We start from the raw sequence: 27480 nt of genomic DNA, 5'->3' as shown, positions 1-27480 counted from the left end.
AAGCTAAATGGATGGCCATCCACTGGCATAGGACTGGGGGTGGAGGGAGAGGGTTTGGGAGTGTGAGCAGTCCATGGGCTTTCATTAATCTCTGAGGTGGCCTCCCTGTCTTGCTCCTACCCTCTGTGTGGAGGTTCCCTAACTCCCTAGGATTCTGCTCAGCGGCTTGGCCATATCCTCCAGTGCTTATTCTTGGCTCCATTTTATTCATCAAGACATTTCTAGCTACGTTATATCTTCCAGAAATTCAGGGAAATCTTTGTGTGCTGAAAGCCCATCCTGTTCTCCTCAGTTTTATGACTTTAGCTTTCTGTTTATTTTTCTAATTTTAATGGAGTATCAGGATGGGGACAAGAGGTATGTGGAGACCGACATATGTGTTCAGTTCACTGTGCTGCATGGGAAGTCCAGAGTAACCTCAGAAAAGGTGAACTTTCTTCTTTTTACAAGGTGTTGATCCATCAGAGTTCAAATGTCCCAAGAGAGGTACTACTTGCTGTTATCAACATTTATATCCTTGTGTTTGTGAAGGCTGTGAGCACATCTTCTGATTCACAGAGCAATGGAGATCTATTCAGATGTCAACATTCATGAAGTGTTGTCCATACAGAACCTGCTTACTCCACATGGAAATCTAACAGTGGAGGTACTAAAAACCTCCACCTTTTTTTAATGTTTATTTATTTTTGAGAGAGAGAAAGAGCGCACCCAAGTGAATGAAGGGCAGAGAGAGAGGGGGACAGAGGATCCCAGGCAGGCTCTGCGTTGTCAGAATAGAGCCCGACGTAGGGCTCGAACTCCTTAACTGTGAGATCATGACTTTAGCTGAAGTCAGACGCTTAACCAACCAGGCACCCCTAAAAACTTCCATCTTTTAAAAAAAAAATTTTTTTAACGTTTACTTATTTTTGAGACAGAGAGAGACAGAGCATGAACAGGGGAGGGGCAGAGAGAGAGGGAGACACAGAATCTGAAACAGGCTCCAGGCTCTGAGCTGTCAGCACAGAGCCCGATGCGGGGCTCGAACTCACAGACCGTGAGATCATGACCTGAGCCGAAGTCGGACGCCCAACCAACCAAGCCACCCAGGCGCCCCAAAACTTCCATCTTTAAACAAAATTTTTTTAATGTTTATTTTTTTATTGTTTTGGTTTTTTATTGTTTTATTGTTATTTTATTTTATTTTTTTATTTTTGAGAGACAGACACCGAGAGAGAGAGACAGAGCATGAGTTGGGGAATGGGCAGAGAGAGGGAGACACAGAATGGGAAGCAGGCTTCAAGCTCAGATCTATCAGCACAGAGCCCAACACAGGGCTCAAACTCACAAGCCATGAGATCATGACCTGACCCAAAGTTGGACACTTAACCTGCTGAGCCACCAGGTGCCCCAAAACTTCAATCTTAAATATGAGGCAATTGGGGCTTGGAAAGGCAATTAACATTTGGAAATAGTCACTGTTTTCATTTATTTAATAAATATTTATCCAGGGCTTTCTATCTGCCAGTCACTGTTCTGGGGCCAGGGATACAGGGGTAAACAAGAGAAAGTACCTATCCTCTTAGACTAGGTGTAGGTGGATGACAAACAGATAAATATATAATATATTGGTTGATGACTGTGTTACTAGGAAGAATAAAGCTGGAAAGGGGGAGGAGCCAGGAGTTGAAGTGGAGTACTCTGTTATACTAGGTGGGAAATCCTTCTGAAAAAGGTAACATTTGAGACCCAAAGAACAATGCCAGCCCCCTTTTGGATAAAGGCTAACTAAAAAATGAGGGGCCCCTGGGTTGGCTCAGTCGGTTAAGCATCCAACTCTTGGTTTCGGCTCAAGTCATGATCCCAAGTCAGGCTCTACACTGACAGTGTGGAGCCTACTTGGGATTCTTTCTCTCTCTCTCTCTCTGCTCCTCCCCTGCTCATGCTCTCTCTCTCTCTCTCTCAAGATAAATAAACATTTTTTTTAATTAAAAAAAAGGAGAAGTAAAAAATGAGTTTTCTTTTAAGAGGGAATCCACTTTAATGAACTGGAGACGATGAAGGAAACCCTTGGACTAAAATGTACTTTGATTATTCAGACACTGTGTGGGAACTTCTGTGAGAAGATGACTTTCCAATCTTAGAGAACGATACCAGATCCTTGATTAGCTGATGAACCAACTCCGGCAAAAGTGGCTTGTAAAACTACCGTTCAATCTGTTCTGTCCTCCACTGTAGATTTGCGCTTCCTACCATTTGTCATAAAGAGATAACAACTCTCTTGCCAATTTTTTTTAAGTTTGTTTGTTTATTTATTTAAGTAATCTCTCCACCCAACATAGGGCTCAAACTCATGATCCCGAGATCAAGTCACATGCTCTTCCGACTGAGCCAGCCAGCCACCTTCCTTATCAGATTGTTTGACTACAATCTGGCTTTACCATCTAAAATATAAACTTTTGTCTTGATAGACAGCAAGGTTTGTAAAATAGGTCTTAAATATTTGTAAAAAGCCACAAAACATCATACCACCATTTATGTAAAAAATAGTAAAAAGTACACACACACACACACACACACACACACACACACACACACACACTCATATTCACAAACATACACTATCGCACTGCAAAAATTGCCACTAATTCTTCTCATACCTGCATGTATGCTCTTTTGCAATATGACTTTACAGCTCTTTCCTCCAAGATGTGGAGTCAGCTTTTTCAGATCCCTGAGATCCAGACTTGCCCTGTGTGATGGGAGGTATGTGGCTGTCATGCCCGCTGACAGTGAGCCAACTTCCAGAGATGTGAAGATCCCTCATCCAAACAGCCTGCCAACTGGGAGACATGTGACCAGGGCCATTCTAGAGCATCCACCCCACTGAGCAAGCCTGGGTGAGAACTGCCCAGCTGGCTCACAGCATCTTGAGTGAATACAAATGCTTGTTGTTTTAAGCCATTAAGTTTTGGAGTGACTGTTTTGCTGCATAGGCAGCAAGAGCCAACATATCCATGTGGAGGGTATCTCTGGAAAGATTTCTTGACTGGTTACACTGGTTGCCTGGGTCAGGGGCAGGGATAAGAGGAAGAATTTTACTGTATTCCTTTGGGGTCCTTTTGAATCTTGAACCATATGAATGTACATACTATATTCTGAAAAAAATGCAGTTCTAAAATGTGAAAATTATAGAGCATGACTGCTGTAGAAGAGAGCATCAGTTCATAAAATGTGCTTTTTGTTACTACTTCAAAAGTAACTGAACTGAAAATGAACATATGGAGCTTGTTTTCCTTTCTCAAATTGATCTAAGATCTTTGTCCTCCAGCACAACAGCCTAAATGCACTATCTGGTATTTGAGACAACAGCCCAGTCTCTTGTCCTTTCCATAGTGGCTTTAATACAAGTGCAGCCGACAGTTTCCAAAGCTCTTACACCATGAAGCATTGTTTTGTCTTCATCTTGCCAAGGATCTTTCTCTGAAGTCCACATTCTTCCCACTATATATAGTGCAGCCTCCTTCTTGGGGCAGAAGGAATGAGAGCTCTGGCATCTACACTAGATCGATTGTGCGTGACAACCTTGAATTGGCTCAAGGGGAAAAAAAGGAGGAATGTGTTGCCTCACTAAACTCAAGGAAAGGTAGAACCGTGGAAAAGTGGGGATGAAAGGGGGCCTGGGAACAGGTGGATCTAGGGACTTGAAGGCTCCAAGTTTCCCCCTTCTGTTTCTTGTTAACATCACGTCATTCGCTCTCCATGCTGACCAGTTTTTGGTGGATAGACCGCTGGAGATCACCGGGTCTTAGATCTTACGGCTTGATGCATTGGACCGTGAGGTGTAAACTCACATGAATAAGGAAGGGCTCTGGCTGGCACTCCCTCCTTGGATCAAGTTTCCGTGCTTGGATGAATCAACTATGGCCTAGAGATGGAGCTCAAGTAATTATGTTAGAATAATGGAAGGAGCCGTTTTTAAAGGAGAAGCATGTTGCTTCCAGAAGAAAAGAGAGTGCTGGGTGTACAGCTAGAATCTAAGGGCAGAAACAAGACAGGCTTTGGAGTCAAGACAGGCCTAGGTCTGTGTCCTAGCATTGCTGCCACTACCGTAGGACTCTGAGCAGGTTACTCTTTTTCTTTTTTTAATGTTTATTTATTTATTTTGAGAGAGCGAGAACGCGAGCAGGGGAAGGGCAGAGAGAGAGGACCCCAAGCAGGTTCCACACTGTCAGCCCCAAGCCCAATGCAGGGCTCCGATTCACAGACTGTGAGATCACGACCAGTGCCAAAATCAAGAATTGGATGTTTAACCGACCAAGCCACCCAGGCACCCTGGTTACTTACTCAACTTCTAAGGCTCAGTTTTGCCACCTCTAATATCTACCCTATCAGGTTGTTTGATATATTAGCAATAATATGCCTAGCATATACAGCGGGGGCCTCCATGCTGATAATTATTCTTTGCTCTCTTGCATAGGACCTGTACTAAAGATATCTACCGTAGACCTTTCTGCAACACAAAAGCTACTTGCGCATAAAGTCTCAGAATATTAGGGTTGGAAGTTATTTAGTCAGCCCGAGTGCTGGTCCATGAACTGGAATCAGATAGGATAGAGTTTGCAGCTGCTAATGGAAAAGTCAGAAAAATAAAGGAAAATGTAGAGTTCTCCATAAAACTTAGGGTATTCAATTTAAAGAATTACCTTTTATTTAAATATTACATCCTAAAATTAAAAAAAAAAACTTACATCCTAATGTTTTGTGCCAAAATGTTTGTTTATAACAAAATGGTTATAGTAGATGGAGTTTAAAATATATATATTTATTCAACAAAATGAAAAGTTGGTAACTCCACCCTGATTCCCATTTTTAATTTATTTCTTCACGAAAAAAACCCACAAAAGCACAAGAACCACGGATCTAGTCCAACTTTTCATTTTCAAGTAGAACAGAAATCAAGCCCTGGAGCGGTTCCATGACTTGCTCAGAGCCCTGGAGTTAGACAACGGCTACTGCAGAGATGGTCCAGCACTGACTCAAGGTAGGTTACCTCTATTATGGAACAGATGGTTTTTGATTTTTAAGGACTATTTTATTTTATTTTAATGGGCTTTATTTTTTAGAGCAGTTTTATGTTCACAGCAAAATCGAGCAGGAAGTATAGAGAGTTCCCACATAATCCCTGTCCCTACATGCACACAGCCTCCCCCACCATCAACATCCCCCACCAGTGGTACATTTGTTACAACTGATTAACCTGTATTGACACATCATTATCACCCAAAGTCCATAGTTTAGGGTCCACTCCTGGGGCTGTACACTCTATGGGTTTGGACAAATGCATCATGACATGTATCTACCATTACAGTATCATACAGAATAGTTTTATTGCCCTAAAAACCCTTCATGCTCCACCTTTTTATCCTTCCCTGTCCCACTAATCCCTAGCAACCACTGATCTTTTCATTGTCTCCAGAATTTTGCCTTTTCCAGTATGTCATGTAATTGGTATCATACAGTATGCAATGGAGTGAATATTTGTATCTCCCTCAAAATTCATTATGTTGGACCTGATCCCCAATGTGATGGTATTTGGAGATGGCGCCTTTGGAAGGTGATTAGGTCATTAGGGTGGAGCTCTCATGAATGGGATAGAAAAATGAATGGGCCCTTATAAAAGAAACTCTCAACCCTCCAGCCATGGAGGTGAAAGCAAAAAGACAGCCATCTAGGAAGTGGACCCCTTCACTAGACACCCATTCTGTCAGCACCTTGATCTTGGACTTCCCAGCCTCCAGAATTATGAGAAATTTCTGTTGTTTTAAAGATATCCAGTCTGTGGTATTTCTGTTATATCAGCCTGAGTAGACTAAGTCTGGTTCCTTCCACTTAGCAATATGCATTTAAGTTCCTTCCACTTAGCAATATGCATTTAAGTTCCTTCCACTTAGCAATATGCATTCAAATGAGGCTTGATACCTCGTTTTCTTTTTAGCATTAAAAAGACCATAGTTTGTCCGTCCATTCACTTACTGAAGGACATCTTCGTTACTTCCAGTTTTTGGTAATTATGAATAAAGCCAAACATTGGTTTTAGCGCTGTAAACATTGGTTGCATGTTTTTGTGTAGACATAAGTTTTCAACTCAGTTGAGTAAATACCTAGGAGTGCAATGCCCGGATCATGTGGTAAGACTATGTTTAGCTTTGTAAAAAATTGCCAAACTGCCTTACAAGGCGGCTGTACCATTCTGCATTTCTACCAAGCAGTGAATAAGAATTCCTGTGATTCTACATCATTGGCAGCATTTAGTAATATAGGTGTTTTGGATTTTTGCCATTCTAAGAGGTGCGTAGTGGCATCTCACTGATGTTTTAATTGCAATTCTCTAGCTACATATGATGTTGAGCATCTTTTCGTATGCTTATTGCCATCTGTATATCTTGCCTGGTGTCTGGTCAAGGCTTTCGCCCATTTTTAAATCAAGTTGTTTGTTTTCTTATTTTTTCCAGTTTTATGGGATATGTTTGATGTATGGCATTGTACAAGTTCAAGATGTACAACATGATGATTTGATATACATATATATGACAAAATGATTATCACAATAGGGTTGGTTAACATATCCATCACCTCAGAGTTACCTTGGTGTGTATGTGTGTGTGTGTGTGTGTGTGTGTGTGTGTGTGTGTGGTGAGAACATTTAAGATCTACTTTCGTAGCAACTTTCAAATATACAATATAGTATTGTTGATTATAGTCACTCTGCTGTACATTAGAGCCCCAAAACTTATTCATCCTACAACTGGATGAATTTTTCGTACCCTTGACTACCATTACCCATTTTCCTCATCCCCCCATCAATCTACTTTCTGTTTCTATGAGTTTGTTTTTTTTTAGATTCCACATAGAAGTGAGATCACACAGTATTTGTCTTTTATTGTTTGGCTTATTTCACTTAGAATAATGCCCTTAAGGCCCATCCATGTTGTCACAAATGGCAAGAGTTCCTCCTTTGTTTGTGACTGAATAATATTATATTGTGTATGCCACATTATTTTATTTTGTATCCATTCATCCATCAACATATACTTGGGTTATTTTCATGTCTTGGCTATCGTGAATAATGCTGCAATGAACATTGGTGGGCAGATTATCTCTTCAAGATAATGACTTCATCTCCTCTGAATCCAAAGTGGGATTGTTGGATCATATGGTAGCTATATTTTTAATTTTTTGAGAAACTTTCATATTGGTTCCCATACCAACAACATTCCTACTGACAGCACACAAGGGTCCCTCTTTCTCCATATCCTCACCAACACTTGTTAGGTCTTGTCTTTTTGAGAACAGCCATCCGAACAGGTGTGAAGTAGTATCTCATCCTGGTTTTGATTGGTGTTTCCCTGACAATAGTTATGTTGAGCACCTGTTCATGTACCTGTTGGCCACTTGTATATCTTCTTTGGAAAAAATCTCTATACAGGCCCTTTGCCCATTTTTAAATTGGATTATGTGTTTCTTTTGCTATTGAGTTGTATGGGTTCCTTACATATTTTAGATATTAACCCCTTATCATATATATGGTTTACAAATATTTTCTCCCATTTTTTTCTTTAATTTTTGAGTTTTAGGAGTTCTCTGTATATTTTAGGTAACAGTCCTGTATCAGATATGTCTTTTGTAAACATTTTTTCCAAGTCTGTGGCTTGTCTTCTCATTTTCTTGACAGTGTCTTTCACAGAACATAAGTTTTAAATTTTAATAAAGTCCAGTTTATCAATTATTTCTTTCATGGATCATGCCTTTGGTGTTATATGTAAATGCCATCACCAAACCTGAAATCATCTAGATTTTCTCATGTTATTTTCTAGGAGTTTTATAATTTTGTATTTCACACTTAAGTCTATAATCCATTTTGAGTTAATTTTTGTGAAGGGTGTAAGCTCTGTGCCTAGATTCATTTTTTTTTTGTATGTCGATGTCCAGTTGTGCCAACACCATTTGTGGAGAACCATCTTTTCTCCACTGTATGCCTTTGCTTCTCTGTCAAAAACTAGTGACTATATGGGGCACTTGGGTGGCTTAGTAGGTTAAATGTCTGACTCTTGATATTGGCTCAGGTTGTGATCTCGTGGTCATGAGACCGAGCCCCGTGTTGAGCTCTGTGCTGAGAGTGGAGCCTGCTTAGAATTCTCCCTCTCCCTCTCTCTGCCCTCCCCTGCTCTCTCTCTCTCTCAAAATAAATAAATAAACTTAGAAAAACAACAACAGTGACTATATTTGTGTGGGTCTATTTCTAGACTCTACTCTGTTCCATTGATTTAATTTGTTCATTATTTTGCCAATACTACACTCTTATGATTACTGTAGCTTTATAGTTAAGTCTTGAAATTGTGTTATTATTTTTTATTAGTAGCACAAGAAATGTTCATTTTGAAAATCAGAAAATACAGACAAGCATTTGTAAAACATTAAAAAAATGCTTATCCTGTCCACCCAGAAGCAACCGCCTTTACTAGCACTGTGAACATTCTTCAAGATTCGTGTGTGTGTGCAGGCATGTGTGTGTGTAAACACATGTATAATTAAATGGAATAGCCCTAGTCTCATGGAGATCCCAGTATGGAGGCGACACAGCCACTACACAATAGTTACAAGATAGTGAATTAAAGCCTGAGCATTAAGGAGAGATACAGGTTCTAGAGTGACCTGAGAGCCAAGAAGTTTGTGTGGAATTAGGTGAAAAGGGAGTGAGGAGTGATAGCAAAATGTTTCTGGAAGTGAGAAGAGACCGCTGAAGGCACAGAAGTGAGAGAGAACTTGGCAGTTTTGAGAATGTGAAAGAAGTTCAGTAGGTCTGGAGAACAGAGACAGTCAAGGGCTGGAGGAGTAGAAGGGAGAATTCCATACTAGAAGAGTGAAAGATATGACTGGAGGGGCGAGGAGGCATAGCTCACAAAGGGCCTTGCAAGTTATGTTAAGGAGTTGGGCTTTATCTCAAGGCACTGAACAGCCATGAGGTTGGCTGGCCATGGGAGAAAGGGAATTAGAGAGTGGCAAGACTGGACGTAGGAGGTGAGCACTCATTCAGTCCACAAATACCTACTGAATAGCTACTATGTGGCGGGTGCTGTTCTACACGTTGGAAGGACAGCCGTGTACAAGAAAGAAAAAAGTCTTGCTGTCACGGTCTTTATATTTTAGTGGGGCAGACAGACAACAAACAACTTCTGACAGCAATACGTGCTGTGAAGAAACAAAAATCAGGTAATAGAGAGCAATTGATAGAAGGCAGGAAGATATGGGGATGCCATAGAGAGACAGGTTACGTGTGGTGTTAGAGAGCTGGAAGCAAAGATGTGGTCCATACCTGGGTGAGGATGCAGTCTTGCTGGTACAGAGTATGGTTAAGAACTAGCAGACCCAGGGTATATAAAGATGCCCTTAAATGGAAACACACAGATTGTTAGTGTAGTCTTCCCACTTGATGGTATAAGCCTGGGTTTAAAAAAGTAGTGATGTGGCAAGAATTTGGTTTCCTTCTCAATTCTGGAGGACCCTCCTTATGCAGAAGGATCAGGGAGCAAGTGAAAAGCTGAGACAGATGCACACCTCCACTCCGTAGCTATAGCACTTCCTACAAATCCTGTATCATAGGCTAAATAAATTAGGAATTTATAGGAGCATATGTGCATGTGTGTGTGCACGTGTGTTCACTTTTTGCTGACCTCTCATCTAATCTGGAACATTGCAGGAAGGCAAGGAAGGCCTTTTTGAGGTATAAGCACATTTATTTAAGCTAAGAACTGAAAAAGGAGCCAGACTTACAAAATGTTGAGGGAGAGCATCCCAAGAAGAGAGAACAAAAGGGTGGTGAATTTGGAGTGTCTGGGCTGCTAGAAGAACTCTGTGGCTGGAATGTACAGTGACTGCGTGGGAACCAGTTGTCAATGGGGTTTGAGAGTGAAGCAGTGCCCAGATCACTCAAGATCTTAAAAGTGGAGGGCGCCTGGGTGGCTCAGTCGGTTGAGTGTCCGACTTCGGCTCAGGTCATGATCTCACGGCTCGTGGGTTCGAGCCCGGCATCAGGCTCTGTGTTGACAGCTCAGAGCCTGGAGCCTGCTTCGGGTTCTGTGTCTCCCTCTCTCTCTGCCCCTCCTCAGCTCACACTCTGCCTCTCTCTCTCTCAAAAATAATAAATAAATAAAACATTAAAAATTTTAAAAAGTATCTTAAAATTCTTGGCAAGGTGTTTATATTTCAAGTACACTGAGAAATCACTAGGAGGGGTTTTAAGCAGGGGGGTGGAATTATCTGGCTTTTTTTTTTTTTTTTTTTTTTAAGATTAATTTGGCTGGGGCGCCTGGGCGGCTCAGTCGGTTGAACAACCAACTCTTGGTTTCAGCTCAGGTCAGTTTGTGGGATCGAGCCCTGCCTCAGGGTCTGCGCTAGCAATGTGGAGCCTACTTCGGATTCTCTCTCCCCTTCTCTCTGCCCCTTCCCTGCTGGTTCTCTCTCTCTCTCAAAATAAACATTAAAAAAAAATTACTTTGGCTTATGTGTAAAGAATGGATTTCAAAGGGGCAAGATTAGAAACATGGAGCCCAGTGAGAAGACTATTGTAGAATTCCAGACAGAAGATAGAAGTGGCTTTAATAAGGGCAGAAATGCTGGCAGTGTAGGGAAGTGGATAAATTAAGAATCTTCTGGAGGTAGAATCAATACCTACGAATGAATTGGATGTATCAGGGAAGGGGTGGTGGTGGTGATGAAGGACTCAGAGAAATCAAGGAAGGCTCTAGTCTCTGGCCTGAGAACTAGGTAGATAATGATACCATTTCCCAGATGGGGCAATGGAGTAGATGTAGGAATAAAAAATCAAAAATTCCATTTTTAACATTAGGTTTGAAGTACCTATTAGACATTCACATGGAGCTGTCAAATTATTTTCATTATAAAGACTTTTTATATCTCTTTTAAAATATATCCCTAAATATTTCATACATTTGCTCCTACTGTAAATGGTAGTTTTAAATTTCATTTTCCATTTTTTCTTTGCTAGTATACAGAAATACAATTGATTTTTATATATTGGCCTTGGATCCTGTGAACTTGTTAAATTATTAGTGCTAATGGCAGGTTTTTTGGTTTTGTTTTTGTAGGTTCCATAGAGTTTTCTACATACACATCACCTTGTCTGTGAATATTAAGTTTCACTTTTTCCTTTTCAAACTCTTTTCTCTTGCCTATGCAGCTGGGTAGACTGTCCAGTACAATGTTGAACAGAAGTAGTGAGAACAGACATTCTTGTTTTCTTTTCTGTCTGAGAGAGAGAGAGAGAGAGAGAGAGAGAGAGAGAGAGAATGAGAGAGAGAGAGCATTTAGTCTTTCACCATTAAGCATGTTAGCTGTAAGTTTTTCATAGATGCCTTTATCAGATTAAGGGAGTTCCTTTCTATTCCTAGGTTTTTGGAGGTTTCTATAATGAAACATGTTGAATTTTGTGAAATGCTTTAATTAGTATCTACTGTAAAATTATTGTTCAGTTTTTCTCTTTTATTCTGATAATGTGTTGAATCGCATTGATTTTCAAATTTTAAGCCAGCCTTACATTCTTGAGATAAACTGCACTTTAGATCCTTTTTATATATTGCTGATTTGATTTCCTAATATTTTAATAGGAAATTTTATGCTTATGTTTATAAGGAATATTGGTTTGGGATTTCTTGTTCTTGTAATGTCTTTGTTCAGATTTTGGTCAGGGTTACACTGGCTTTCTAAAATGATATTCCTTTCTCTATTATTCAAGAGTATCCATGTAGGATTGCTATTACTTCTTCCTTAAACATTTGATGGACTTAACCAGTGAGGAATCCTGGGTTTTATGGGAAGATTAAAATTTTGTTTTTCTAATATGGGGATATTTAGATTAAGGTTTTCTAAATGTTCATTTCATTAAGTTGTTATTTGATGGAATTTGTCCATCTAAGTTGTTTATTAAACAAAATTATTCATAGTGTTCCCTTACTATTTTTTTAAGTCTGAAAGATCTGTAGTAATGTCTCCTTTTTCATTTTTAATGTTGGTAATTTGTGTTTTCTTTTTTTCCTTCATCATTCTTGCCAGAGATCTATCAATTTTCTTTTTTTTCCAAAAAACTAAATTTTGTTGTATTAATTTATCAATTTTGTTTTATTTTTTCAAAAAACTAAATTTTTATTGTATTGGTATTCTCTACTTGTATTTTATATTTCACTGATTTTTATACTTCTTTTCCAAAATAAGCCTTTAAAGCCATATGTTTTCTCTAAGCACTGCTTTACATGTATCCTACAATTTTTTTTTAATTTTTTTTCAACGTTTTTTATTTATTTTTGGGACAGAGAGAGACAGAGCATGAACGGGGGAGGGGCAGAGAGAGAGGGAGACACAGAATCGGAAACAGGCTCCAGGCTCCGAGCCATCAGCCCAGAGCCTGATGCGGGGCTCGAACTCACGGACCGCGAGATCGTGACCTGGCTGAAGTCGGACGCTTAACCGACTGCGCCACCCAGGCGCCCCTACAATTTTTGATATATTGTGTTTTCATTATCATTCAGCTCAAAATATTTTTCTTTCTTTTTTAAAAGTGTTTATTTATTTAATTTGAAAGAGAGAACATGAGCAGGGGAGGCACGGAGAGAGAGGGAGAGAGAATCCCAGGCAGGCTCTGCATTGTCAGCACAGAGCCCAATGTGGGGCTTGATCTCACAAATCATGAGATCATGACCTGAGCCAAAATCAAGAGTCAGACTCTCAACCAGCTGAGCCACCCAGGCACCCTGAAATATTTTCTAATTCCTTGTGATTTCTTTGATTTATGAGTTATCTGGTAATATGTTAATTTCTTCATTATTTGGGGGTTTTCTGAACATTTTGTTGTAATCAACTCCAAAGTTAACACTGCTGTGGTGAAAGAATATACTCTGCATGATTTCAATTGTTTTACAATTAGTTATATATTTATTTTATGGCACATAGTCTAATTTGAAGAATGTTCAACGTATTCTTGAAAAGAATATGTATTTAGTAGTTATTTGATGCAGTGTTTGATAAATGTCAATAGGTCAAGGTGGTTGATGGTATTGGTCAAATATTCTATATCTTTACTAGTTTTTTTTGTGTGTGTTCTATAAATTACAGAGGAAGTATTAAAACCTCTAACTATTATTATGGGTTTTTCTACTTCTCCCTTTAGTTCTGTCAATTTTTGCTTCATGTCTTTTAAAGCTCTGTTATTAATTGCATATAAATTTTGGATTTTTATTTCTTCTTGATGAATTTTTTCTTCATTATTTTATATGATATCAATTAATACAGCCACTCCAGCCTTCTTCTTTTTTCTTTCTTTTTTTATGTTTATTTATTTTTGAGAGAGAGAGAGAGAGAGAGAGAGACAGAGTGTGAGCAGGGGAGGGGCAGAGAGAGGGAGAGACACAGAATCCAAAGTAGGCTCCAGGCTCTGAGCTGTCAGCACAGAGCTCAAAGTGGGGCTTGAACTCATGAACTGCGAGATCATGACCTGAGCAGAAGTCAGACGCTTAAGTGACTGAGCCACCCAGGTGCCCCTCCACCTTTCTTATGATCAGAATTTCTGTGGTATATCTTTTTCCATTCTTTTACTTATCTATGTCAGTATATATGAAACTCTTGTATATAACCGAATCTTGCTCTTTTATTCAGTTTGACAATCTGGAATATATGATCCATTTACATGTAGTGTAATTACTGATATGGCTAATTTAAGTCTATCATTTTACTATTTGTTTTCCCTTTGTCTCTTCCATATTTTGTTCCTTTATCCCTCTTCTCTTGCTTTTTTTCTTTTGTGTTTCATTTTATCTCCTCCATTAGCTTTTTAGATATACTTCTTTGTTTTAAAGGTTGCTCCAAGAAGTGCAATATACATTCATAACTGAGCACAGTCTACCATGATATATATTATATCACTTCACATGTAATGCAAGAATTTTACATTATGTTATAAACTTTACAATATAGTATTATATCTTTTTTTTCTTTAAACAGTTAATTATCTTTTACAAGAAGCTTAATAAATGAGAAAAAACATTTTTTTATTTACCCACATATGCCTCATTTCTGGTACTTCACATTCCCTCATGTACACCCCAGATTCCATCTTGCATCCTTTTCTTTTAACCTGAAGAACTTCATTTAACTTTTCATTTCTTGTAGTGAAAACCTACTGGTAAATTCTCTCAGCCTTTTTGTCTGAAAATATTTTTACTTTTCTTTCATTTTTTAAGTAGACTATTTTTAGAGTAGTTTGACGTCCACAGCAAAACGGAGTGAAAACTAGAGAGTTCCCATATACCTCTTAAACACCCCCACAACCACCACTACTATCAGTCTTGCTGTAATCAACTCCTAAATTAACACTGTTGTGGTCAAAGAATATACTCTGTATGATTTCAATCCTTTTACCATTTGTGATATGTATATTACATATATATTTTTTTCCAAGAATATTTTCACTGGATATAGATTCCTAGGTTGACAGTATTTTTTCCATTGTCTTCTGGATAGCATTATTTCTGGTGAAAAATCAGTGATAATTCTATTGTTCTCCTATCTGTAATATATATTTTCTCCTCTAAGTACTTTCAGGATTTTATTTTTTATTTTTAGTGGTTTGACTATGATGTGCCTAGGTATGATTTTCTTTGTACTGTTTCCTGCTTGGTGTTCATTGAGCTTGTAGGATCTGTGAATTGATGTTTTTTCTTCAAATCTAGAAACATTTTGGCCATTATTTCTTTAAATATTTTTTTCTGACTCAATCATTTTCTCCTCTTATTCTAAGACTGCAATTATATATGTTAGACCATTTGGTACTGTCCAATGATCATTGTCCTTTTTCTCTCTTTCTTCCTTCCTTCCTTCCTCCCTCCCTTTCTTTCTTTCCTTTTCCCCCAGACTATTTTTCCCCTCTGTGAGCATCACTCTGGATAATTCCTATGCTCTTGTCTTCAATTCCACTGATCTTTCCTTCTGTAGTTTCCAACGTGCTATTAATTCTACCCAAAGAATTTATATTTCAGATGCTGTATTTTTCAGTTCCCAAATTTCTATTTCTTTTTTTATTGTTTCTAATTCTTTAGTAAGCTTTTCCATCTGCTTACCCCATATGGAAATCTTTTCCTTTAAGTCTTAAGTATATTTATAATAGCTGTTTAAAAGTTCCTGTCCTCTCTTTACAACATTTGTCATCTATAGGTCAATTTCTATTGTCTTTTAAAAATCCTGTTATGGATCACATTTTTCTGATTTTTTTCATATCCAGAAATTTTACATTTTATGCTGGACATTGTGAATGCTAATTTTTTTAAATGTTTATTTATTTTTGAGAGGGTGTAGGCAGAAAGAGAGGGAGACAGAATCCCAAGCAGGCTCTGTGCTGTCATCATGGAGCCCAAGGTGGGACTTGATCCCATGAACTGTGAGATCATGACCTGAACTGAAATCAAGAGCCGGATGCCCAACCAAATGTGCCATGCAGGCACCCCATGAATGTTAAATTTTGAGTGTCAGGATTTAGCTGCCTTCCTTTAAAAAAGGTTGTGTTTTGTTCTTTTAAAAAAATTTTTTTTTTTTTAAGTAGGCTCTACATCCAATGTGGGGCTTGAACTCATGATGCTGAGATTAAGAGTTGCCTATTCTACTGACTGAGCTAGCCAGGCACTTCTGTTGTGTCTTGTCCTGGTCAACAGTTAACTTACTGGTAGGTAATCCTGATTCTTTTGAGGCCTTTTTCTAAACTTTATTGGAAAGGTCTAGAATGACACATAGTCTAGGGCCAGGGTAGTCCTACTCCTAATGCATGGCCTTTCTGGGTCCTCTGCTGAAAGCACAGAGTATTTATGGAGGTCTCCTGATTTTGGCTAATAGGACTCCTATGTCTCTCAGTACTGTGAGACCCAGTAGCTGTTCTCTGCCAGACTTGTGAAGTCTCACCCTGCACATTAAGTCTTTAGTTTTTGCCTAAAAACTTAAGAAGACCCATGGAACAGATTTCTGGAGCTCCATTTCTGTACACTCTCCTAACACCATGACCCAGAAATCCCAGGTGCCTCAACAGCTTCAGATGTTAAAATAAATCTCTGTGTTCTGCTTGGATTCCACCTCACTGCAGCATCAGAAAGTATCATCAGGCAGAAAGCCAGTGAGATAGTGGGGTTCACTTTGTATGCCTCCTTCCACTTGGGAATTACAATCTTGCACTGCTTAGTGTATGATGTCCAAAAACAGTCGCTTCACATATTTCGTCCAGTTTTATAATTCTTTATGGTGGGAGGGCCATACAACGTAGAATTTCAAACACCATATTCATGTAACTTGTTCCCTACTTTGACAGACATTTAGGTTGTTCGAAACGATAGTGCAGCATTAATGTTTTTGTGTGTTTCTAGTAGTTTAAAAAAAAATGTTTATTCATTTGAGAGAGAGAGCATACACATGAGATAGGGGCAGAAAGAGAAGGAGAGAGAGAATCCCAAGCAGACCCCACGCCCAGTGAGGCGTGTGACATGGGGCTCAATCCCACAGCTGTGAGATCATGTCCTGAGCTGAAATCAAGAGTTGGATGCTTAACCAGCTGAGCCACACAGGCGCCCCGCATTAATGATTAAATGTGCAGCTCCACGTTAAATTCCTAGATGTGCCACCTATTGGCTGTCAGTCCTTGGGGAATTTACCAGCTAATTTCCCCACTTACTAAATGGGATATAATCACAACCACTTCATAGAGTTATATGAGATACTGTATGTGAAATGCTTAGAACAGTTCCTAGAACACAGTGAATACTCAAAAATGTTAGTTGTAATTATTCCATAGTCTTACTATTACACAAAAAGATACAATGAACATTCGATAACATATTTACTTGCCTTCGTGTGCAAGTCTATCCCTGCTATTCCTGGGTCAATGGATATGTGCCTTTGTGATTCGATAGATCTTGCCAAATACTTTCTAAAAACGCTGCACTGATTTACCATCTCACAATCTGTTTTCTCAAACTCTTGCCAAGTGTAAGAGATATGGTCAAACCTCCAAAGTTTGCCAATCTCATACATGAAAAGTCCACACCACCTTTTTAAAAATTTTTTATTTATTTTTGAGAGAGAGAGAGAGAGAGAGAGCCGGGGAGAGAGGCAGAGAGAGATGGAGAGAGAGAGAATCTAAAGCAGGCTCCACGCTGTCAGCACAGAGCCTGACGCCAGGCTCGAATTCACACACAGTGAGATCATGACCTGAGCCAAAATCGAGTCCGATGCTCAACCGACTGAGCCATGCAGGCTCCCCCATCGCACCGCCCCCTGCCCACCTCCTTTTTAATTATGTGATGGAGTTTGATCATTCTTTCATGTTTATTGGCTTTGTATACATTTTTTTTCTTATGACTTCCTGTTGATGTTGCTCATTTTGGCTTATCTTTTTCTTGATGATTTTATTCATTCACCCAACTAATTCCACTAGTACATATTAGGGATACCACAGTGAACAAGACAAAGCCTCTCCCTCATTAAGTTTATCATCCAGTCAGGGAGACAGAAAATTGGCAAAGAAAGAATAAATTAATTACAAATCCTAGGGAAAAAAAAAAAAAACAGATGATGTTAAAATCATGAGGGCAGCATGGGGGAGCACCTTCCTTAGAAAGAGTAGTAGTCATGGAAGGAACATTTGGAGAAATGAAATTTATGTGGGGAACAGATGGTTGAGAAGGAGACCATCGCGTGAGAAACAGGGGATCACGTTTCAGGCAGAAGGAACAGCCATATGCCAGAGCTCTAATTCAGGAATGAGCTTAGCATATTTCAGAAAGAGAAAGGCCATTGTGGCTATAGAGTACTTACTTAGGGAGGGAAGAGAGTCACCAGATGAGACTGGAGAGGTAGGCAGGGCCACAGGAGTAGGAATTTTATCTCGAGTGCTGTAGGAAACCAATGCCAGGTTTTAAGCAGGAAACTGACACGATCTTGAATTCTCAACGATCACTCAAGCTGTTCTGTGAATGGATGGGAGGGAGCCAAATGTGGATGAAGCAGGAAGGCTCATCAGGAGACCACTGCAGGAATCCAAGCTAGTGACAATAGCTTGGGTACAGTGGAGACCCCGGAGACTGAGGAAAAGGAAACTTAACGATATTTCTGGAGGTGTGTGGCAGGACGGGAAATGAAGTTTCAAAAATGACTCCCAGGTCTCTAGCTTATTTGCTGAGTGAACAGAGCATTTACAAAGATGGGGAAGAGAGCAGGAGGGGAATGGTTTGGGAGGTGAAGCGGGAGACAGCCATCTTAATTCGGATATAATGTTACGACATCCCAGCCGAAGTGGCAAGAAGGCACTGGTTACGTGAGTTAGAAGCTCCAAATCACGGTCTGGACTACACATATAAATTTAATGAGAAACGCTCTTCCTGTTTCCAGCAGGAAGCCTGAAAGTAATTAAGTTTAATGGTGTGAACGTTATACGTCAATTAAACCTCAATTACGAAAGGAGCCTGGGTGGCCCAGTTGGTGAAGTGCCCAACTCTTGATTTCGGCTCAGGTCATGATCTCAACGTTCGTGAGGTCGAGGCCCGAGCCGGGCCCTGCACTGACAGTGTAGAGCCTGCTTGGGATTCTCTCTCTCCTTCTCTCTCTCTGCCCCTCCCCTGCACGTGCTCTCAAGCGCTCACGCGCGTGCTCTCTCTCTCTCTCTCTCAAAATAAATAAAATAAAACCTAAAAAAAGAAAGAGCAGTGAGTTAGAAATTAAAAAAAAAAAATGGTTTAGCAATGAAGAGATCTTGCACTTATATTGGGCCATTCTCTCAACAACGCAATGCACGTTGAGTCAGAATGGCTGATTAGAAAGAGGAAATCTTGAGCAGCCGGAAGGAAGCAGGGGACAGACCGGCTCCACCACTGTAGAAGGGAACGGTGAGTCTAGAGCCCTCCCCGCACAGTGAGGCATCTCCTCTGCCAGGGCTGAATCACTTGGCCGCATTTTTATAAAAACTCTAACCCGGTTCTTAAAAGATAGTTTAGATGCCACAGTACTTGGTGAAGGAGTTTCTCTTTTCTGGGTTTTCCTATGTAGCCTTTCTGGATGAAAACTTCTGTTCTGGTACAGTAAATAAGTGAAGTGTTGGGCACACCGTGTGACACAACTCAAGTGCTCAAGTCCTCACTGCTATTTTTATTTTATTTTTTTAACTTTTTAAAATTTATTTTTAAGAGACAGAGCATGAATGAGGGAGGAGCAGAGAGAGACAGGGAGACACGGAATCTGAAGCAGGCTCCAGGCTCTGAGCTGTCCGCACAGAGCCCATGGCGGGGCTCGAACCCACGAACTGTGAGATCACGACCTGAGCCAAAGTCAGACGCTTAACTGACTGAGCCACCCAGGCGCCCCCTCACTGCTAATATTAACACTGGAAAAAAGGACCCTGGCCTGAGAGCCAGAGGTTCTGGGCTCATTTCTTTATTCTAACTAGTATATGGGAAAAAAGAAATTTATGGGCTCACCTAGCCTGGAAGACTAGCCAGATAGGTCACAGAAACTGAACAGCTCCGGAAACCAGGGCCTCTGGAAGCAGCAACTCAACACTTTCCAATGTCTCTGCTTTTCTTTCCCTGTTGGCCTGATTCTCTCTTACTGCAGAAAGGTCTTCTCCATGTGACAGAAAGCACGGCTGAGCCTGCTAAACAGTCCCAGCAGAAAGAATGCTCCCCGCCCCCCTCTCTATGCCCATGAATTAATCCTAGGGAATGACTCTAATGGGCTGCAAGCTGTATGTCTAACCCTTGGGCCAATTACTGTTGTCAGAGGAATGAGACAGTTGGCCAGGCCTAGGTCCCAAGTCCAGGAGCAGTGGATCTGGGCTTCGGGGAACCTTCTTGTGGGTGGTCACAAATCAAAAGCAGTCATAGACCAAGTTAATATTCCGATTCTGTCACTTGGCTGCAGACTGTTGGTTCTCATAGCCTCTCTGACCCTTGGTTTTCTCAGAATGAAATGGAGATTTCTGACTGATCTACCTATTTTTTTTTTTAAATAATGAGGATCAGAGGACACATGTTGTATAAAAATGCCACACACATATTATCTTAGTGAATAACATTGGTCAGGCCAAGCACTTTATTTGTTTATTTATCTTTCTATTTATTTATCTATATATTTTATTTATTTGAGAGAGAGAGGGAGGGGGGAGAGAGACAGAGAGACAGAGAGAGAATGTGCAAGTGGGGCAGAGAGAAAGAGAATCTTAAGCCCTGATGCCAGCTCAATCCCACGACCCTGGGATCATGACCAGAGCCAAAATTAAGAGTCTGACACTTGGGGCGCCTGGGTGGTGCAGTCGGTTAGGCGTCCAACTTCAGCCAGGTCACGATCTCGCGGTCCGTGAGTTAGAGCCCCGCGTCAGGCTCTGGGCTGATGGCTCAGAGCCTGGAGCCTGTTTCCGATTCTGTGTCTCCCTCTCTCTCTGCCCCTCCCCCATTCATGCTCTGTCTCTCTCTGTCCCCCAAAAATAAATAAACGTTGAAAAAAGAGTCTGACGCTTAACCCACTAAACCACCCAGGCCCCCCCAGGCCAAATTACTTTAACCAAGCTCACTTGATTAACAATCTATTCATTTGGGGTGAAAGTTTTGTTTTTTTAAAAGATTCAATAATTGCAACAACAAAAACGGTAGAATAAGGCTGTCAAATTTAGTTGCCTTATATGACGGTTGGGGATTCCAACTAAGAGAAATGGACTTATTATCAAAAGCATTATCTTTAGCTGGATACCAGAGATATGGTGTCCTGAGTAAAAGTTTCATCAAAAAAAAAGCATAGGACTGCTAGTGCCAGAAGGCATCTGGCTTCTTTACTTTAGACAAGGAATCTTGAGACCAGAGAAGGTCATATGACATCCAACGTAACACAGCGGTAGGTGGAGTAGCAGGACGAGGTCTGTCGGAGGTCTTTCAAATACCAATCCTTATTCTTTCCACTGCACTGCTGCCTCCCTTCCTGGCTACATCCTACTGGAATTTGATGGATTCTTGTCTAACTTGGAAATGCATTGAGAACAGTATTCGACCGGGGGCACCTGAGTGGCTCAGTCAGTTGAGCATCTGACTCTTGATCTCGGCTCAAGTCATGGGATCCGGCCCTGAGTTGGGTTCCTTGCCGAGTATGAAGCCTGCTTGGGATTCTCTCTCTCCTACCTTCTCCGCCCCTCCCCTGCTCACACTCTCGCACGCTCTTTCTCTCTCAAAATAAATAAATAAACATTAAAAAAAAAAAAAAAAAAAAAAGCTGGGGCACCTGGATGGCTCAGTGGGCTAAGCGTCTGACTTCAGCTCAGGTTCTCCCGGTCCGTGGATTCGAGCCCCACGTCTGGCTCTGTGCTGACAGCTCAGAGTCTGGAGCCTGCTTTGGATTCTGTGTCTCCCTCTCTCTCTCTCTCCCCCCTCCCTTACTTGCGCTCTGTCTCTGTCTCTCGAAAATGAGTAAGCATTAAAAAAAAAAAATTAAAAAGAAATAAACACATAAAATAAAAGCTTATCACTGCGATATTTATACAAGCGAAATCTTCTAAACAGATGCCCAGCAATAGGGAAAAGGCGAAATATGTTAGGGTATGTGCACTTGATGGCTTGCTACAGTGAATAATCTCAGCATCACATTCTAAGCGTAGCCTTTTTCTTTTCTTTTCAATAGAGATCCTTTGTGCAGTAAAGTGGGGCATTAAAGGACAAGCAAAAAGTTGACATGGATGCCTGGGGCACTGCAGACCAATTTCCTGGGGAATCTGACTGCTCTGGGGCCTACTGGTTTAGAAGTGCCTTCTCCAGTTTTCCAAAGGCCAGTCTAAGCCCCTGGGAGGAAGCAGGTGCCCCAGGGAAGCTGACTGTACCATTTCTTCTTTGAAGCAGGGTGGCCTTACCTCAAATACGTTTGTTGAACCTACCTTTAGGAACTCTTGCAGAGAGGAACCAAAAGGTACCATCTGGCCCAGGGATAAATTCTAGCTCCGTTTTTTGTTTTTTTAAATTAAAATGCACGTTAGTTAACACACAGTATGGTATTGGTTTCAGGAGTAGAATTTAGTGACTCATCACTTACAAATACCCAATGCTTGTCCCAACAAGTGCCCTCCTTAATGCCCATCACCCAGTTAGCCCATCCGCGCCCCCGCCCAGCAACCGTCAATTTGTTCTCTACGTGTAAGAGTCTCTTTGTGGTTTGCCAGATGTCCTATTGTGTGTGTGTGGTTGCAGCTCTTTGCGTCCATCCCCTTATCTATAAAACAGTGGGTGTAACATAACATATACCTTAACCTGTAAGGTACTGATACTCAAGACAGTAATAAGATCCCATTGAGAACATGCCAGAAGCTCATCCTCCAGGAGCCCCTTGATCCCCAGCTCCTGTGTTCTCAGAATGCAAAATGAAAGGATACTGTTTCTAGCCATCCCTGTGCCTCTAATAAAAGTGTGATCTTCAGACCCTTCTCTTTAGTGCGAGCACTAGATAGCATAAACTCCTTTTTAATGATACTTGACATAACTTAGCTATTAGGAAGGATTTTTTCCTGAAATTTTTTAAAGATTTAATTTTTAAAAAAATTTTTTTTTCAACGTTTATTTATTTTTGGGACAGAGAGAGACAGAGCATGAACAGGGGAGGGGCAGAGAGAGAGGGAGACACAGAATCGGAAACAGGCTCCAGGCTCTGAGCCATCAGCCCAGAGCCCGATGCGGGGCTCGAACTCACGGACCGCGAGATCGTGACCTGGCTGAAGTCGGACGCTTAACCGACTGCGCCACCCAGGCGCCCCAAAGACTTAATTTTTTAAAATAACCTCTACACCTGACGCGCGGCTTGAACTTACAACCCCAAGATCAAGAGGCACATGCTCTACCAAATGAGCCAGCCAGGGGCCCCGTGTAAATGCTTTCTCTTAAAACAAGGACTGACTCAGCTAACTTGATTAGAGTCTACTGTGTGTGAAGCACGGGGTTCACTGTGTCCCCACATAGTACCTAATTTCACAGAAACCTAGAGACTAGGAAAATGGCTTTGATCTTTTTTTTTTTTTTAATGTTTATATATTTTTGAGAGAGACAGAGAGAGAAAGCAGGGGAGGGGCAGAGAGAGGGGGACAGAGGATCTGAAGCAGGCTCCACGCTGACAGCAGCGAACTGCCCCGATGCGGAGGCTCAAGCTCAAGGATCATGAGATCATGATCGGAGCGGAAGTCTGACGCTCACCGAATTGAGCCACCCGGGTTCCCCATTGATCTTGAATGGTCTGAGGCACCGTCAGTTGAGAAGAGGCTGCAGCAGGGGGCTACGCACCACCACTACTCTTCCTCCTACACTAGTTGACTTTGTCAAGGATCCAGTCCACTGTCTATGGATGTTTTAGGATTCTTGACAAAACAGATCAAAACCTGCACTCACATCTCAGGTGATGTCAATGGCCTACAGCAGTTATGTTACTTGAATATGGTCTGGTGAGAATTGGCATTTGGGTCTTAAGCGAATTGCTTTCTGTTCCCTGAGTAAGTTTAGTCAGAATAGTTAGGAGTATTCCTAAGTCCCAACCTGTAATTAAGCATGTGACTCATTTCTTGGGTAAGGCAAATTAATGGGATCAGCAGAGCCGGGGGGGGGGGGGGGGGGGAGGGTACAAAGGAGCTGTCCATTTGGCCCCGGACTCAGGCCTGGAAATGAATCTTTTCACAATCTACATGATCATTTTTGTAGGAGCATAGGGATGGGGCACCTGGGTGGCTCCATCGGTTCGGTGGCCAATTGTCAATTTCAGCTGGGGTTAGGACCTCTAGGTTCGTGGGATCGAGCCCCCCACCAGGCTCCATGCTGAGCATGGAGCATGCTTAAGATTCTCTCTCTCTTTCTCTCTCTCTGCCCCTCCCCAACTCATGTGTGCACGCTCTCTCTTGCTCTCCAGAAAAAAAAAAAAAAAAAAAAAAAGTAGGAGCATAGGGACATGAGAAGACAATAGGGCATTTGTCTAGTGGTCTATATGCTTGCTAAGCTGTATTTTTTTGAGGTTGAAATGACCAGTTCAACAAATTTACTGATTTCACGCAGAACCCTAAACGAGGGTACTTTGAATATACCAGGCAGAACTAAACAGAATTCATAGTCCCTGCCCCCCGTTATAACGTAGTTAAGAAGGAGGCCAAAATACATGACACTGGGATACGAACACTTGTAAAGGACAGAAACATGGATGCAGATTCATGTCACACAAACTGCTTAAATGATGAGAATTTTAAAAAGGAGTCATTTGCGTCTATCCTTTGGACCTATAATCATTAATCTGTCTTCTCCAGTGGCTTTATAGGAGGCATGATCCGGGCTGCCTGGGTGGTTCAGTCGGTTGAGCATCCAATTTCAGCTCAGGCCATGATCTCACAGCTCGTGAGTTTGAGCCCCGCGTCGGGCTCTGGTGCTGACAGCTGGGAGCCTGAAGCCTGCTTCGGATTCTGTGTCTCCCTCTCTCTCTGCCCCAACCCACTTGCATTCTGTCTCCATCTCTCTCAAAAACAAACATTAAAAAAAAATTTTTTTTTAACTAGGCATGATCTGTAGGGTGTTGGACCTTGTATTCTATCACCTATTGAACTGACAAAGAACAGATACTTCACAAATACTAACAAAACACTGGATGAATGGTTTTAGGAAGGTGGGGTTAATCAAAGAATCATCCTACAAATGGCATTTAAAAAAAACAAACTTTTTTTTTCTGGTGGTGATGGTAAAGTAATGCATGCTCATAATAGAAAATTCAGACAGTATTAAAGACAATATAAATTACCTTGCTCCACCCATCCAGAAATAATCACTATCATCATTTCCTTCTAGTCTTTTTCTAGAGTGATGATCACCTCTCCTCAGCCATTAAAATTTCATCACATTATTTTTAATGTTTTGCATAATATTCCATCGAGGGGCATTTAGATGGTTGCCATTTTTTTTTTTTTTGCGATCACAAATACTGCTTCAACGGATATTTTGTTTATAAATATTTTTCCCAAAAGATTTCCTTAAAGCAGAATCAGACCTGTACATACAGAGAAAAAACTGATGGTTGCCAGAGGGGAGGAGGCTGGGGGTGGGGTGGGGTGGGTAAAATGGGTGAGGGGCGTGGGAGATACAGGCTTCCAGTTATGGAGTGAATAAGTCACAGGAATAAAAGTCACAGCCTAAGGGGGGAAAAACAAGATTTCCCTAAACTCTATCCCTAAACATGAAATTACTGGAAACATTTTTAAGGTCCTAAATAAAGTTGCCGAACTAGTTTTCCAGCAAGTTCCACCCACTTACATTCCCCCCTAGAAGTATAAGAGACTTCACTACAGGAACAATGGTTGTAGCAAAGTCTTTCTTCTTCTTCTTCAATGAAATGAAGCAACTTTACAGAAAAACGAAGAATATTGAACTATGAAATGTTCTCGCCGTGGCTGACTGTCCTCTGATATTTAATACCCCTGGGATTCTTACGTGATTGTAATTAGTGGATACATACTACTTTGGATTCTGCTTTTCACTGCAAAGTACTTTCTGCCTATCAATATAGTTCACACATTGGTCATTTTTTAATGGTCAGCACAGAGCCTGACGCGGGGCTCAAACCCACACACTGTGAGATCATGACCTGAGCCGAAGTCGGACGCTCAACCGACTGAGCCACCCAGGTGTCCCATTAAATTCTTAAGAATCTTAATTAATCTCCACATTCAGCATAGAGCCCGACATGGGGGTTGATCCCAAGACCCTGGGATCAAGACCCGAGCCGAAGTCGGACACTCAACTGACTGAGCCACCCAGGCGCCCCCACACCTGGGTCATTTTTAATCACCCTGTAATTCCTCGTCGTGCCTCCCAGGGAGCGTGATGGTTTTGTCAGGATTTGCGGCTGTTTCCGCTCTTCACTATTAAAGTTAGCAGTAAAACATCTTTGCAGTCTCCCACTCCTCACTTTGCCAAGAGTGAAATGACTTGATCAAAGAGTACAAATCATTTTATAGTTCCGATTGCAGACGGCCAAGTTGCTGGGCAAGGTTTGTTTTGTTTTGTTCTTGTTTTTTTAAAGGAAAATGGGCACACCAGGGGGGCAGCTGCATGGACTATCATTCCTAAACAAGGTGCAACAGCCTGGAATCTTAACCAGAAGCCAGGACACTTGAGCTTCCTTGTGGGCACTTGGGAAGCTCCCTCCGCATTCCCAAACTCAATTCTCTTATCTATAAAATGAGAGATTTGGATTGAATGGGCTAAGGTCCTTTTCTGCCAGAAATCCGGCAGCATTTCCCCCAGTCTGTATGACGGACTCCTGACTCCTAGGGGCTCAGACTCCAGCTCACTGCTCGGGACAAGGTTCTGCTTGCTTTCCCTTGGCTGTAGAGTCCCATCAAAGTGCCCACATACAAGTGTATTCAGAGGGGAGGCAACAGAGGCCAGGGGTTCGGAGCACAGGCTGGTTTGAATATTAGCCCTGTCACCTACTAATGGTGTGACAAAACATGTGACCTCTCCTTATCCATCTGTAAGATTTAGTGCTAAGTGAGGTTGTTGCAAAAATTAAATGGATTGTTTATAAGACACTAAGAACAGTGCCTGGCACAGTACTTTATACAGTACTTGGTGACTAAATAAGAGAAAAATTGAGCAGTAAACTCTGGGTCTCTTCCTACTGCAACAGCTTCTTGAGTGGCACTCCCAGCCTCTGGGTTGCTTCCTCATTCCTTCCTAAAGCCCAGGGCTCTAAGCCCCAAGTCCTTCTACTTAAAGGCCTCCCATGGCTCCCAGGTGCCTCCTGGACGGAGCAGAGATGCCTCAGCTTGAAGACCCGGGCTCTTCGCACAACCTCCCCGAGGTCAGGAGATGGCCAAAGGCCTTTTATTTAAGGATCCCAGTTAATTGAGAATAGACCCAAAAAATGAAAGAAAAAAACAAAAAAGGTAAACTGGGTTACAAAAATTGTGGGGCGTTTTTAAACGTCATTTGGGGCAAAATAAATCCTCAGCGCGTCCCAAACCCAAAAAACCATAATGATGCCGCTCACAAGATAACCGCCAAAGGTTCTCACGGTTATTTCTGGCCGCACGACCGGTGGACCGGCGTGGCCAGGAGCCCAAAGACCAGTCCCCGGGGGCAGCCCTGAGCCCCCGCCCCGCCCGCACAAACGAAATCCCGCCCACCGCCTCCCCGGGAGCGGGAGCCGCGAGAGCCGCGAGTCCGGAGGCGGCGCCCTCGGTGACCTCCCCCCTCCAACGGAGCCTGCGAGGGGGCGCGCCCGCCCGGGCCTGCCCCGCGCGGGTCCCGGCGGGAAGGCGGGGGCTCGCTCCCCGCGCCACGCGGCTCGACCAATGGGAGCGCGCGCAGCGAGGCTCCGCGGTCCGTGCCGCGGGTACTGAAAACCCGG

At 41.7% G+C, this 27480-nt stretch overlaps 1 long non-coding RNA gene across 2 annotated transcripts in view; it reads right to left on the bottom strand.

Moving 5' to 3' along the window:
• LOC109492160 overlaps nucleotides 1–27480 on the bottom strand; it is a 57626-nt gene that overhangs the window by 29862 nt on the left and 284 nt on the right. The window lies entirely within an intron of this gene.

Source organism: Felis catus, chromosome D1 (genome assembly GCF_018350175.1).
Source record: "Felis catus isolate Fca126 chromosome D1, F.catus_Fca126_mat1.0, whole genome shotgun sequence".
NCBI lineage: Eukaryota > Metazoa > Chordata > Mammalia > Carnivora > Felidae > Felis > Felis catus.
This window is presented reverse-complemented; position numbering and strand designations above follow the sequence as displayed.